Raw genomic sequence first — 13,614 nt, 5'->3', positions numbered from 1 at the left:
TACAGCAGTTGGCGAGTCACCTCCAGGATACAACTACAGTTAGTACCCCTCAATGTAGCATACAATGAGGGTACCCTTAGAGCTTGGCAGAACTTAAAAACAGTAGAAGAGATGTTTACAGAAAAACAGAGGAAGAGTAGAAGAGATGTTTCTCTGTGGTATGTCTTTTCTGAGCTTACAACTACTCTCTTATATAGTGTTTGTGTAGTTACAAACAAGAAAGAAAACCCATGCGTATGACAGTCAAAGAAAACCCATGCGTATGACAGAAATACTGGTAATGTTGGGTTAAAGATAGTGCATGGAGCAGTGTGTTGCTGCCAAGCCAAATACGTACAGACAAGGGAGCCAGGACAAAACACGTACATACAAAGAAGCCAAGACAAGCACGTTCAGACAAAGAAGTCAGGACAAAACACGTGCAGACAAAGAAGAGATTCTTCTACTTGTGTGGAAAACACGTACCAAAAATTTCAGCAAAAAGATAGGATCTAAGGAACCCACACCCACACCCACACCCGGACCCGGACCCGAGCCCGAGCCCGACCGACCGACCGGACGGACGGCGGCGGCGTGCGTGCTTTTGTGCGAAGCACCGCGCGTACGGGAAAGGCAACCTTGCCCTAGTCTAGGCCTTCCCTCAGAGCACAAAAGTCTAATGACCCAAGGGCCATGCCCTTATAGCCAATTCTATGGTATTTAAGTCTAAAACTCTTTAGATTTTAGTCAATGTGGGACTATTGTTTTATCTATTCAAATGAAAAAACAATTAATGGGCAATAGGTCTAGGGATCAAAACATAGTCCATGTAAAAAATTGGTATTTTTTAAAGCGTTTTTTCTAACAATCCCCCACATGAAAGATAAAACATATCGACGAAATACGAGAAAACATAATACATCAATATTAGGCTAAGGTGTCCCAGATATTGAACCTTAACTTAGTGAGAGGTTACCGGAACTGCTTGTTGTTACGGTGAACACAATGTCTTGAACCGTCAACAGTGAGTGCAATTCAGAAATAACAACCACACTTTGATGTCTCAAAGAAAAAGAAAGCTGCCAAGCTCTTGCCGTTGTGCCCGTTTTGGCCGTGGGCTAAATCCCGGACTTAATGAATGTCTCTAGAGAAAAAGCTCAAATTCTGATAGGAAGCGGCCCCACTTCCAACATCCACATAGGTGAGTCCATTAAGAGTGTCCTGCCACACTCCGCTTTAAGCAAAGCCATGGAACTCATTAAGATCTTGACAGATCATCCTAAAACATGCAGGCAACACTATCATACGGTTACACCATAGGGAGGGACAAAGATAGTGTTTTCTCTCGACATCACCAAAAATTAGTTATCTCATTGAACCTTGATCTTGGAGCTCCATTCACAAGGTTGAGTGTCCTTCATGGCGATTTATTCTATGAGCTTGAGTCCCATCCCCTTCGATGTGGATCTAACTACCTCTCTAGATAACCCTTTCGTCAAAGGATCTGCAATATTCTCTTTAGACCTTACAAAGTCTATAGAGATGATGCCAGTAGAGAGTAGTTGTTTCACTGTCTTGTGTCTTCTTCGAAGATGTATCGACTTTCCGTTGTATACACTATTCTTTGCGCATCCAATAGCAGCTTGACTGTCACAGTGGATTGCGATCGAAGACACAGGCTTGGGCCATAGTGGAATTCCACCCAGGAAACCTCGTATCCATTCAGCTTCCTCTCCAGCTTTCTCCAAGGCTATAAACTCAGACACCATGGTGGATCGGGTTATACATGTCTGTTTGGTAGACTTCCATGACACAGACGCACCACCAAGTGTGAAGATGTACCCACTAGTGGATTTGCACTCATCTGAGTCTGATATCCAGTTAGCATCACAATACCCTTCTAGCACAGCAGGATACTTCCCTAAACTTAAGCAATAGTTTGAAGTTCCTCTCAGGTACCGTAGAACTCTGTAGAGAGCATTCCAGTGATCCTGCCCAGGGTTGCAAGTGTACCTGCTTAATCTACTCACAGTATAGGCAATATCAGGTCTTGTACAGTTCATTAAATACATAAGACTGCCAATAACACGAGAATACTCAAGTTGATAAATACCCTCACCCTTGTTCTTTTTCAATTTGCAATTGGGATCATAAGGAGTAGTTGCAGGTTTAGCATTTTCATGATTAAATCTCTTAAGCACAGTTTCAACATAATGAGATTGACTAAGACTATATCCATCAGACATCTTTCTGATTTTCATCCCTAAGATTACATCAGCAGGGCCTAAGTCTTTCATGTCAAAGTTTTCGTTAAGCATGCTTTTAGTGGTATTAATACTATCAAGGTTACTACCTAATATGAGCATATCATCAACATATAGGCACACAATAACATGAGAATCATCCACAGATTTAATGTAAACACATTTATCAGATTCATTAACCTTGAAGCCCAAAACAAATACGTACAGACAAGAAAGCCAGGACAAACATGTGCAGACAAGGAAAGCAAGACAAACACGTACAGACAAGAAAGCCAAGACAAACATGTGCAGACAAAGAAGAAGATTCTTCTACATGTGTGTAAAACACGTACCAAAAGTTTCAGCAAAAAGATAGGATCTAATGAACCCACACCCACACCCGAACCCGGGCCCGACCCCGACCCGACCGACCGGACGGACGGCGGCGGCGTGTGTGCTTCTGTGCGAAGCACCGCGCGTACGGGAAAGGCAACCTTGCCCTAGTCTAAGCCTTCCCTCCAAGCACAAAAGTCTAATGACCCAAGGGCCATGCCCTTATAGCCAATTCTATGGTATTTATGTCTAAAACTATTTAGATTTTAGTCAATGTGGGACTATTGTTTTATCTATTCAAAAGAAAAAACAATTAATGGGCAATAGGTCTAGGGATCAAAACATAGTCCATGGAAAAATTGGTAATTTTAAAGCGTTTTTTCTAACAATCCCCCACATGAATGATAAAACATATCGACGAAATACGAGAAAACATAATACATCAATATTAGGCTAAGGTGTCCCAGAGATTGAACCTTAACATAGTGAGAGGTTACCAGAACTGCTTGTTGTTTCGGTGAACACAATGTCTTGAACCGTCAACAGTGAGTGCAATTCAGAAATAACAACCACACTTTGATGTCTCAAAGAAAAAGAAAGCTGCCAAGCTCTTGCCGTTGTGCCCGTTTTGGCCGTGGGCTAAATCCCGGACTTAATGAATGTCTCTAGAGAAAAAGCTCAAATTCTCATAGGAAGCGGCCCCACTTCCAACATCCACATAGGTGAGTCCATTAAGAGTGTCCTGCCACACTCCGCTTTAAGCAAAGCCATGGAACTCATTAAGATCTTGACAGATCATCCTAAAACATGCAGGCAACACTATCATACGGTTACACCATAGGGAGGGACAAAGATAGTGTTTTCTCTCGACATCACCAAAAATTAGTTATCTCATTGAAGCTTGATCTTGGAGATCCATTCACAAGGTTGAGTGTCCTTCATGGCGATTTATTCTATGAGCTTGAGTCCCATCCCCTTCGATGTGGATCTAACTACCTCTCTAGATAACCCTTTCGTCAAAGGATCTGCAATATTCTCTTTAGACCTTACAAAGTCTATAGAGATGATGCCAGTAGAGAGTAGTTGTTTCACTGTCTTGTGTCTTCTTCGAAGATGTATCGACTTTCCGTTGTATACACTATTCTTTGCGCATCCAATAGCAGCTTGACTGTCACAGTGGATTGCGATCGAAGACACAGGCTTGGGCCAGAGTGGAATTCCACCCAGGAAACCTCGTATCCATTCAGCTTCCTCTCCAGCTTTCTCCAAGGCTATAAACTCAGACTCCATGGTGGATCGGGCTATACATGTCTGTTTGGTAGACTTCCATGACACAGACGCACCACCAAGTGTGAAGATGTACCCACTAGTGGATTTGCACTCATCTGAGTCTGATATCCAGTTAGCATCACAATACCCTTCTAGCACAGCAGGATACTTCCCAAAACTTAAGCAATAGTTTGAAGTTCCTCTCAGGTACCGTAGAACTCTGTAGAGAGCATTTCAGTGATCCTTCCCAGGGTTGCAAGTGTACCTGCTTAATCTACTCACAGTATAGGCAATATCAGGTCTTGTACAGTTCATTAAATACATAAGACTGCCAATAACACGAGAATACTCAAGTTGATAAATACCCTCACCCTTGTTCTTTTTCAATTTGCAATTGGGATCATAAGGAGTAGTTGCAGGTTTAGCATATCTCTTAAGCACAGTTTCAACATAATGAGATTGACTAAGACTATATCCATCAGACATCTTTCTGATTTTCATCCCTAAGATTACATCAGCAGGGCCTAAGTCTTTCATGTCAAAGTTTTCGTTAAGCATGCTTTTAGTGGTATTAATACTATCAAGGTTACTACCTAATATGAGCATATCATCAACATATAGGCACACAATAACATGAGAATCATCCACAGATTTAATGTAAACACATTTATCAGATTCATTAACCTTGAAGCCATTAGATATCATTACATGATTAAATTTTTCATGCCACTGTTTAGGTGCTTGTTTTAAACCATACAAAGATTTTTTCAGTTTGCATACTTTATCTTCAAAACCTTTCACAACAAAACCTTCAGGTTGGTCCATATAAATTTCTTCATTCAATTCACCATATAAAAAAGCAGTTTTAACATCCATCTGATGTATATGCAAATCATAAATAGAAGCAATAGCAATCAGCATCCGGATAGAAGTGATTCTAGTGACCGGTGAATAGGTATCAAAGAAATCTAATCCTTCCTGTTGTCTGTACCCCTTAGCTACCAACCTAGCTTTGTGTTTTTTCTAAAGTTCCATCTGTTCTAAGTTTCCTTTTGAAGACCCACTTGCAACCTATGGTTTTACTACCATGAGGTAAGTCTACAAGCTCCCAAGTTTCATTTTGTTGAATGGAATCCCACTCATTATTTGAAGCTTCTTCCCAGAAGGGAGCTTCCGGAGAAGTCATAGCTTCCTTATAGGTTTGGGGTTCAGACTCTACCGTAAGAGTCACAAAATCTGGACCAAAACCTTTCTCGGTTCTGACCCTCTTACTTCTTCTAGGTTCGGTTTCAGCATCTAGAGACGGGGGTTGACTAGTCGAAGGAACATCTGAGAGATCATCGCGGACCCTTTTATGAGGTCCAGATCCTAAAGGGAAAATGTGTTCGAAAAACACTGCATCTCTGGATTCCATTATGGTGTTCTCACCAATTACCATGAACCTATAAGCACTAGTGTGCTCAGGATATCCTAGGAAAACACAATCTACCGTTTTAGGTCCTAGTTTGGTTTTCTTGGAACGAGGAGTGGCCACCTTGGCCAAACACCCCCACACTTTAAAGTATGCATAGGACGGTTGTCTTCCTTTCCATAACTCATATGGAGTTTTGTCGGATTTCTTAAATGGAACTCGGTTCAAGATATAGCAAGCAGAGAGAATTGCTTCCCCCCACAGGTTCGAAGGTAGCCCTGAACTAGCTAACATAGCGTTCACCATATCTATGAGTGTTCGGTTTTTCCTTTCAGCTACTCCATTCGACTCAGGTGAAGAAGGTGCAGTAGTTTCATGAATGATGCCATTAAGTTTGCAGAATTCTCCTATAGGTATCACATACTCACCGCCTCGGTCCGACCTAAGAGTTTTAATAGTAACACCTCTTTGGTTTTCTACTTCAAGTTTATATAATTTGAAAGCGTCTAAGGCTTCATCTTTACTTCTAAGAAGATAAACCTGACAGAATCTTGAGTGATCATCTATAAAAGTGATGTACCATTTTTTACCTCCTCTAGTTGGTGTTGATTTCAAATCTCCCAAATATGAGTGGATTAGTTCTAGGGGAGTTGTACTACGTTCAACCTTTTTGTTAAAGGGTTTTCTAGCATATTTAGATTCAACACAAATTTCACATTTATGACCTCTGTCAAAGTTTATTTTAGGAATGCAGCCTAATTTAGCAAGTCTTTCAATAGATTTGAAATTAACATGTCCTAGTCTATCATGCCAAACATGTGAGGATTCACAAACATAAGCAGAAGAAGATGCATTATCATTCAAGTTCAAAGAAAGTACACTAAGCTTAATCATGTTATCAGTGACATATCCTTTTCCTACGAAGTCACCACCTTTAGAGATTACAACTTTGTTAGACTCAGCTACAAATTTAAAACCTTTCCCAAGTAAGATGGTTTCTGAGATAAGATTCTTGCATATGTCCGGGACGTGATACACGTCATTCAATGCGAGAGTTTTTCCTGAAGTGAGCTTCAATTCAACCTTGCCTTTTCCTACCACTTTAGAGGTAGAAGAGTTTCCCATAAACAATTTCTCATCGTCTCCTACTTTGTTATAGGAGGAGAAAGCATTTCTGAACTTACAGACATGCCTAGTGGCTCCAGAATCAAGCCACCAGTCTCTCACATTGGTCACATTAGAGACAAGGTTGACTTCAGACACCATGCCAGTAAAATATCCAGAATCATCTACTACGTTTGCCTTATTTTTCTGTTTAGGATCATTTTTGGTCTTTTTAGGTGCCCTACAGTCCTTGGCCATATGACCAGTTTTCCCACAGTTATAGCAGTCGCCTTTGATGGTGTTTTTGGAGACACCACCCTTTGGCTTAAGATGGTTACCTTTGGAGTTACGTTGTTTGTTACGTTTACCATTTTTGCTGGATTCTCCGTGCTTTTTCTTTGACGCAGTTTTATCGTCCAGGACATGAGCTTTATTTGACATGTCTTTGCTCAGCATCAGGCTCTTGTCCTTGCAGCACAGAAGTTCCTCCACCTGGATCTTTTTCCCCAGCTCCACCATGGTGATTTCACGATTCTTGTGTCGCATCCTCCTCTTGTACTCGTTCCATGAGGGTGGTAGCTTTTCAATCACTGCAGATACTTGTAGAGATTCATCAATATGCATGCCTTCAGCAAGAATTTCGTTGATGAGTAGCTGGAGTTCGACGAATTGTTCTACAACAGGCTTTTCATCAGTCATCTTATATTCCAGGAACCTAGCCACCAAGAACTTCTTGCTTCCAGCTGCCTCAGCAAGATATTTTTCTTCTAAGGCTTTCCATAAATCAAAAGCAGTAAAATTCTCTTTTGCATTATAAAAGTCGTACAAGGAGTCATCCAGACAGTTAAGAATATGGTTTTTGCACATGTAATTCTTCCTAGTCCACCTTTCCAGTCTATCTTCATAACCACGGTCATGAAGCCTTCTTGAGGGTCTTTCTAAGGCAACTTCATCTAGCCTTTGGTCTTTTAAGAAGAATAGCATTTTGGACTGCCATCGTTTAAAGTCTTTGCCACTAAACTTTGGGGGTTTGTCTACAGTACTCTTTCCCATGTTGTTACAAAATATAGTAAAGAGTATATTGCCTTTAGATTGTTGGAGAAATTACTAATAATGTAACTGAGAAGAAGATACTTAGATCAAAATAATGTTGCTGATGTTGCTGCATAGAAAATGTAGAAGCACGTAAACTACGCTGTCCTAAAGGCAATATCGCCTGCCACTCCTCTGAGATGCTACAGCAGTTGGCGAGTCACCTCCAGGATACAACTACAGTTAGTACCCCTCAATGTAGCATACAATGAGGGTACCCTTAGAGCTTGGCAGAACTTAAAAACAGTAGAAGAGATGTTTACAGAAAAACATAGGAAGAGTAGAAGAGATGTTTCTCTGTGGTATGTCTTTTCTGAGCTTACAACTACTCTCTTATATAGTGTTTGTGTAGTTACAAACAAGAAAGAAAACCCATGCGTATGACAGTCAAAGAAAACCCATGCGTATGACAGAAATACTGGTAATGTTGGGTTAAAGATAGTGCATGGAGCAGTGTGTTGCTGCCAAGCCAAATACGTACAGACAAGGGAGCCAGGACAAAACACGTACAGACAAAGAAGCCAAGACAAGCACGTTCAGACAAAGAAGTCAGGACAAAACACGTGCAGACAAAGAAGAGATTCTTCTACTTATGTGGAAAACACGTACCAAAAATTTCAGCAAAAAGATAGGATCTAATGAACCCACACCCACACCCACACCCGGACCCGAACCCGAGCCCGACCCGACCGACCGACCGGACGGACGGCGGCGGCATGCGTGCTTTTGTGCAAAGCACCGCGCGTACGGGAAAGGCAACCTTGCCCTAGTCTAGGCCTTCCCTCAAAGCACAAAAGTCTAATGACCCAAGGGCCATGCCCTTATAGCCAATTCTATGGTATTTAAGTCTAAAACTCTTTAGATTTTAGTCAATGTGGGACTATTGTTTTATCTATTCAAATGAAAAAACAATTAATGGGCAATAGGTCTAGGGATCAAAACATAGTCCATGTAAAAAATTGGTATTTTTTAAAGCGTTTTTTCTAACAATCCCCCACATGAAAGATAAAACATATCGACGAAATAAGAGAAAACATAATATATCAATATTAGGCTAAGGTGTCCCAGAGATTGAACCTTAACTTAGTGAGAGGTTACCGGAACTGCTTGTTGTTACGGTGAACACAATGTCTTGAACCGTCAACAGTGAGTGCAATTCAGAAATAACAACCACACTTTGATGTCTCAAAGAAAAAGAAAGCTTCCAAGCTCTTGCCGTTGTGCCCGTTTTGGCCGTGGGCTAAATCCCGGACTTAATGAATGTCTCTAGAGAAAAAGCTCAAATTCTCATAGGAAGCGGCCCCACTTCCAACATCCACATAGGTGAGTCCATTAAGAGTGTCCTGCCACACTCCGCTTTAAGCAAAGCCATGGAACTCATTAAGATCTTGACAGATCATCCTAAAACATGCAGGAAACACTATCATACGGTTACACCATAGGGAGGGACAAAGATAGTGTTTTCTTTCGACATCACCAAAAATTAGTTATCTCATTGAACCTTGATCTTGGAGCTCCATTCACAAGGTTGAGTGTCCTTCATGGCGATTTATTCTATGAGCTTGTGTCCCATCCCCTTCGATGTGGATATAACTACCTCTCTAGATAACCCTTTCGTCAAAGGAACTGCAATATTCTCTTTAGACCTTACAAAGTCTATAGAGATGATGCCAGTAGAGAGTAGTTGTTTCACTGTCTTGTGTCTTCTTCGAAGATGTATCGACTTTCCGTTGTATACACTATTCTTTGCGCATCCAATAGCAGCTTGACTGTCACAGTGGATTGCGATCGAAGACACAGGCTTGGGCCAGAGTGGAATTCCACCCAGGAAACCTCGTATCCATTCAGCTTCCTCTCCAGCTTTCTCCAAGGCTATAAACTCAGACTCCATGGTGGATCGGGCTATACATGTCTGTTTGGTAGACTTCCATGACACAGACGCACCACCAAGTGTGAAGATGTACCCACTAGTGGATTTTCACTCATCTGAGTCTGATATCCAGTTAGCATCACAATACCCTTCTAGCACAGCAGGATACTTCCCAAAACTTAAGCAATAGTTTGAAGTTCCTCTCAGGTACCGTAGAACTCTGTAGAGAGCATTCCAGTGATCCTGCCTAGGGTTGCAAGTGTACCTGCTTAATCTACTCACAGTATAGGCAATATCAGGTCTTGTACAGTTCATTAAATACATAAGACTGCCGATAACACGAGAATACTCAAGTTGATAAATACCTTCACCCTTGTTCTTTTTCAATTTGCAATTGGGATCATAAGGAGTAGTTGCAGGTTTAGCATTTTCATGATTAAATCTCGTAAGCATAGTTTCAACATAATGAGATTGACTAAGACTATATCCATCAGACATCTTTCTGATTTTCATCCCTAAGATTACATCAGCAGGGCCTAAGTCTTTCATGTCAAAGTTTTCGTTAAGCATGCTTTTAGTGGTATTAATACTATCAAGGTTACTACCTAATATGAGCATATCATCAACATATAGGCACACAATAACATGAGAATCATCCACAGATTTAATGTAAACACATTTATCAGATTCATTAACCTTGAAGCCATTAGATATCATTACATGATTAAATTTTTCATGCCACTGTTTAGGTGCTTGTTTTAAACCATACAAAGATTTTTTCAGTTTGCATACTTTATCTTCAAAACCTTTCACAACAAAACCTTCAGGTTGGTCCATATAAATTTCTTCATTCAATTCACCATATAAAAAAGCAGTTTTAACATCCATCTGATGTATATGCAAATCATAAATAGAAGCAATAGCAATCAGCATCCGGATAGAAGTGATTCTAGTGATCGGTGAATAGGTATCAAAGAAATCTAATCCTTCCTGTTGTCTGTACCCCTTAGCTACCAACCTAGCTTTGTGTTTTTCTATAGTTCCATCTGTTCTAAGTTTCCTTTTGAAGACCCACTTGCAACCTATGGTTTTACTACAAGGAGGTAAGTCTACAAGCTCCCAAGTTTCATTTTGTTGAATGGAATCCCACTCATTATTTGAAGCTTCTTCCCAGAAGGGAGCTTCCGGAGAAGTCATAGCTTCCTTATAGGTTTGGGGTTCAGACTCTACCGTAAGAGTCACAAAATCTGGACCAAAACCTTTCTCGGTTCTGACCCTCTTACTTCTTCTAGGTTCGGTTTCAGCATCTAGAGACGGGGGTTGACTAGTCGAAGGAACATCTGAGAGATCATCGCGGACCCTTTTATGAGGTCCAGATCCTAAAGGGAAAATGTGTTCGAAAAACACTGCATCTCTGGATTCCATTATGGTGTTCTCACCAATTACCATGAACCTATAAGCACTAGTGTGCTCAGGATATCCTAGGAAAACACAATCTACAGTTTTAGGTCCTAGTTTGGTTTTATTGGAACGAGGAGTGGCCACCTTGGCCAAACACCCCCACACTTTAAAGTATGCATAGGACGGTTGTCTTCCTTTCCATAACTCATATGGAGTTTTGTCGGATTTCTTAAATGGAACTCGGTTCAAGATATAGCAAGCAGAGAGAATTGCTTCCCCCCACAGGTTCGAAGGTATCCCTGAACTAGCTAACATAGCGTTCACCATATCTATGAGTGTTCGGTTTTTCCTTTCAGCTACTCCATTCGACTCAGGTGACGAAGGTGCAGTAGTTTCATGAATGATGCCATTAAGTTTGCAGAATTCTCCTACAGGTATCACATACTCACCGCCTCGGTCCGACCTAAGAGTTTTAATAGTAACACCTCTTTGGTTTTCTACTTCAAGTTTATATAATTTGAAAGCGTCTAAGGCTTCATATTTACTTCTAAGAAGATAAACCTGACAGTATCTTGAGTGATCATCTATAAAAGTGATGTACCATTTTTTACCTCCTCTAGTTGGTGTTGATTTCAAATATCCCAAATCTGAGTGGATTAGTTCTAGGGGAGTTGTACTACGTTCAACCTTTTTGTTAAAGGGTTTTCTAGCATATTTAGATTCAACACAAATTTCACATTTATGACCTCTGTCAAAGTTTATTTTAGGAATGCAGCCTAATTTAGCAAGTCTTTCAATAGATTTGAAATTAACATGTCCTAGTCTATCATGCCAAACATGTGAGGAGTCACAAACATAAGCATAAGAAGATGCATTATCATTCAAGTTCAAAGAAAGTACACTAAGCTTAATCATGTTATCAGTGACATATCCTTTTCCTACGAAGTCACCACCTTTAGAGATTACAACTTTGTTAGACTCAGCTACAAATTTAAAACCTTTCCCAAGTAAGATGGTTTCTGAGATAAGATTCTTGCATATGTCCGGGACGTGATACACGTCATTCAATGCGAGAGTTTTTCCTGAAGTGAGCTTCAATTCAACCTTGCCTTTTCCTACCACTTTAGAGGTAGAAGAGTTTCCCATAAACAATTTCTCATCGTCTCCTACTTTGTTATAGGAGGAGAAAGCATTTCTGAACTTACAGACATGCCTAGTGGCTCCAGAATCAAGCCACCAGTCTCTCACATTGGTCACATTAGAGACAAGGTTGACTTCAGACACCATGCCAGTAAAATATCCAGAATCATCTACTACGTTTGCCTTATTTTTCTGTTTAGGATCATTTTTGGTCTTTTTAGGTGCCCTACAGTCCTTGGCCATATGACCAGTTTTCCCACAGTTATAGCAGTCGCCTTTGATGGTGTTTTTGGAGACACCACCCTTTGGCTTAAGATGGTTACCTTTGGAGTTACGTTGTTTGTTACGTTTACCATTTTTGCTGGATTCTCCGTGCTTTTTCTTTGACGCAGTTTTATCGTCCAGGACATGAGCTTTATTTGACATGTCTTTGCTCAGCATCAGGCTCTTGTCCTTGCAGCACAGAAGTTCCTCCACCTGGATCTTTTTCCCCAGCTCCACCATGGTGATTTCACGATTCTTGTGTCGCATCCTCCTCTTGTACTCGTTCCATGAGGGTGGTAGCTTTTCAATCACTGCAGATACTTGTAGAGATTCATCAATATGCATGCCTTCAGCAAGAATTTCGTTGATGAGTAGCTGGAGTTCGACGAATTGTTCTACAACAGGCTTTTCATCAGTCATCTTATATTCCAGGAACCTAGCCACCAAGAACTTCTTGCTTCCAGCTGCCTCAGCAAGATATTTTTCTTCTAAGGCTTTCCATAAATCAAAAGCAGTAAAATTCTCTTTTGCATTATAAAAGTCGTACAAGGAGTCATCCAGACAGTTAAGAATATGGTTTTTGCACATGTAATTCTTCCTAGTCCACCTTTCCAGTCTATCTTCATAACCACGGTCATGAAGCCTTCTTGAGGGTCTTTCTAAGGCAACTTCATCTAGCCTTTGGTCTTTTAAGAAGAATAGCATTTTGGACTGCCATCGTTTAAAGTCTTTGCCACTAAACTTTGGGGGTTTGTCTACAGTACTCTTTCCCATGTTGTTACAAAATATAGTAAAGAGTATATTGCCTTTAGATTGTTGGAGAAATTACTAATAATGTAACTGAGAAGAAGATACTTAGATCAAAATAATGTTGCTGATGTTGCTGCATAGAAAATGTAGAAGCACGTAAACTACGCTGTCCTAAAGGCAATATCGCCTGCCACTCCTCTGAGATGCTACAGCAGTTGGCGAGTCACCTCCAGGATACAACTACAGTTAGTACCCCTCAATGTAGCATACAATGAGGGTACCCTTAGAGCTTGGCAGAACTTAAAAACAGTAGAAGAGATGTTTACAGAAAAACATAGGAAGAGTAGAAGAGATGTTTCTCTGTGGTATGTCTTTTCTGAGCTTACAACTACTCTCTTATATAGTGTTTGTGTAGTTACAAACAAGAAAGAAAACCCATGCGTATGACAGTCAAAGAAAACCCATGCGTATGACAGAAATACTGGTAATGTTGGGTTAAAGATAGTGCATGGAGCAGTGTGTTGCTGCCAAGCCAAATACGTACAGACAAGGGAGCCAGGACAAAACACGTACAGACAAAGAAGCCAAGACAAGCACGTTCAGACAAAGAAGTCAGGACAAAACACGTGCAGACAAAGAAGAGATTCTTCTACTTGTGTGGAAAACATGTACCAAAAATTTCAGCAAAAAGATAGGATCTAATGAACCCACACCCACACCCACACCCGGACCCGAGCCCGGCCCGACCGACCGACCGA

Source organism: Papaver somniferum, chromosome 8 (assembly GCF_003573695.1).
Source record: "Papaver somniferum cultivar HN1 chromosome 8, ASM357369v1, whole genome shotgun sequence".
In the NCBI taxonomy this organism is placed as follows: Eukaryota; Viridiplantae; Streptophyta; class Magnoliopsida; order Ranunculales; family Papaveraceae; genus Papaver; species Papaver somniferum.
This window is presented reverse-complemented; position numbering follows the sequence as displayed.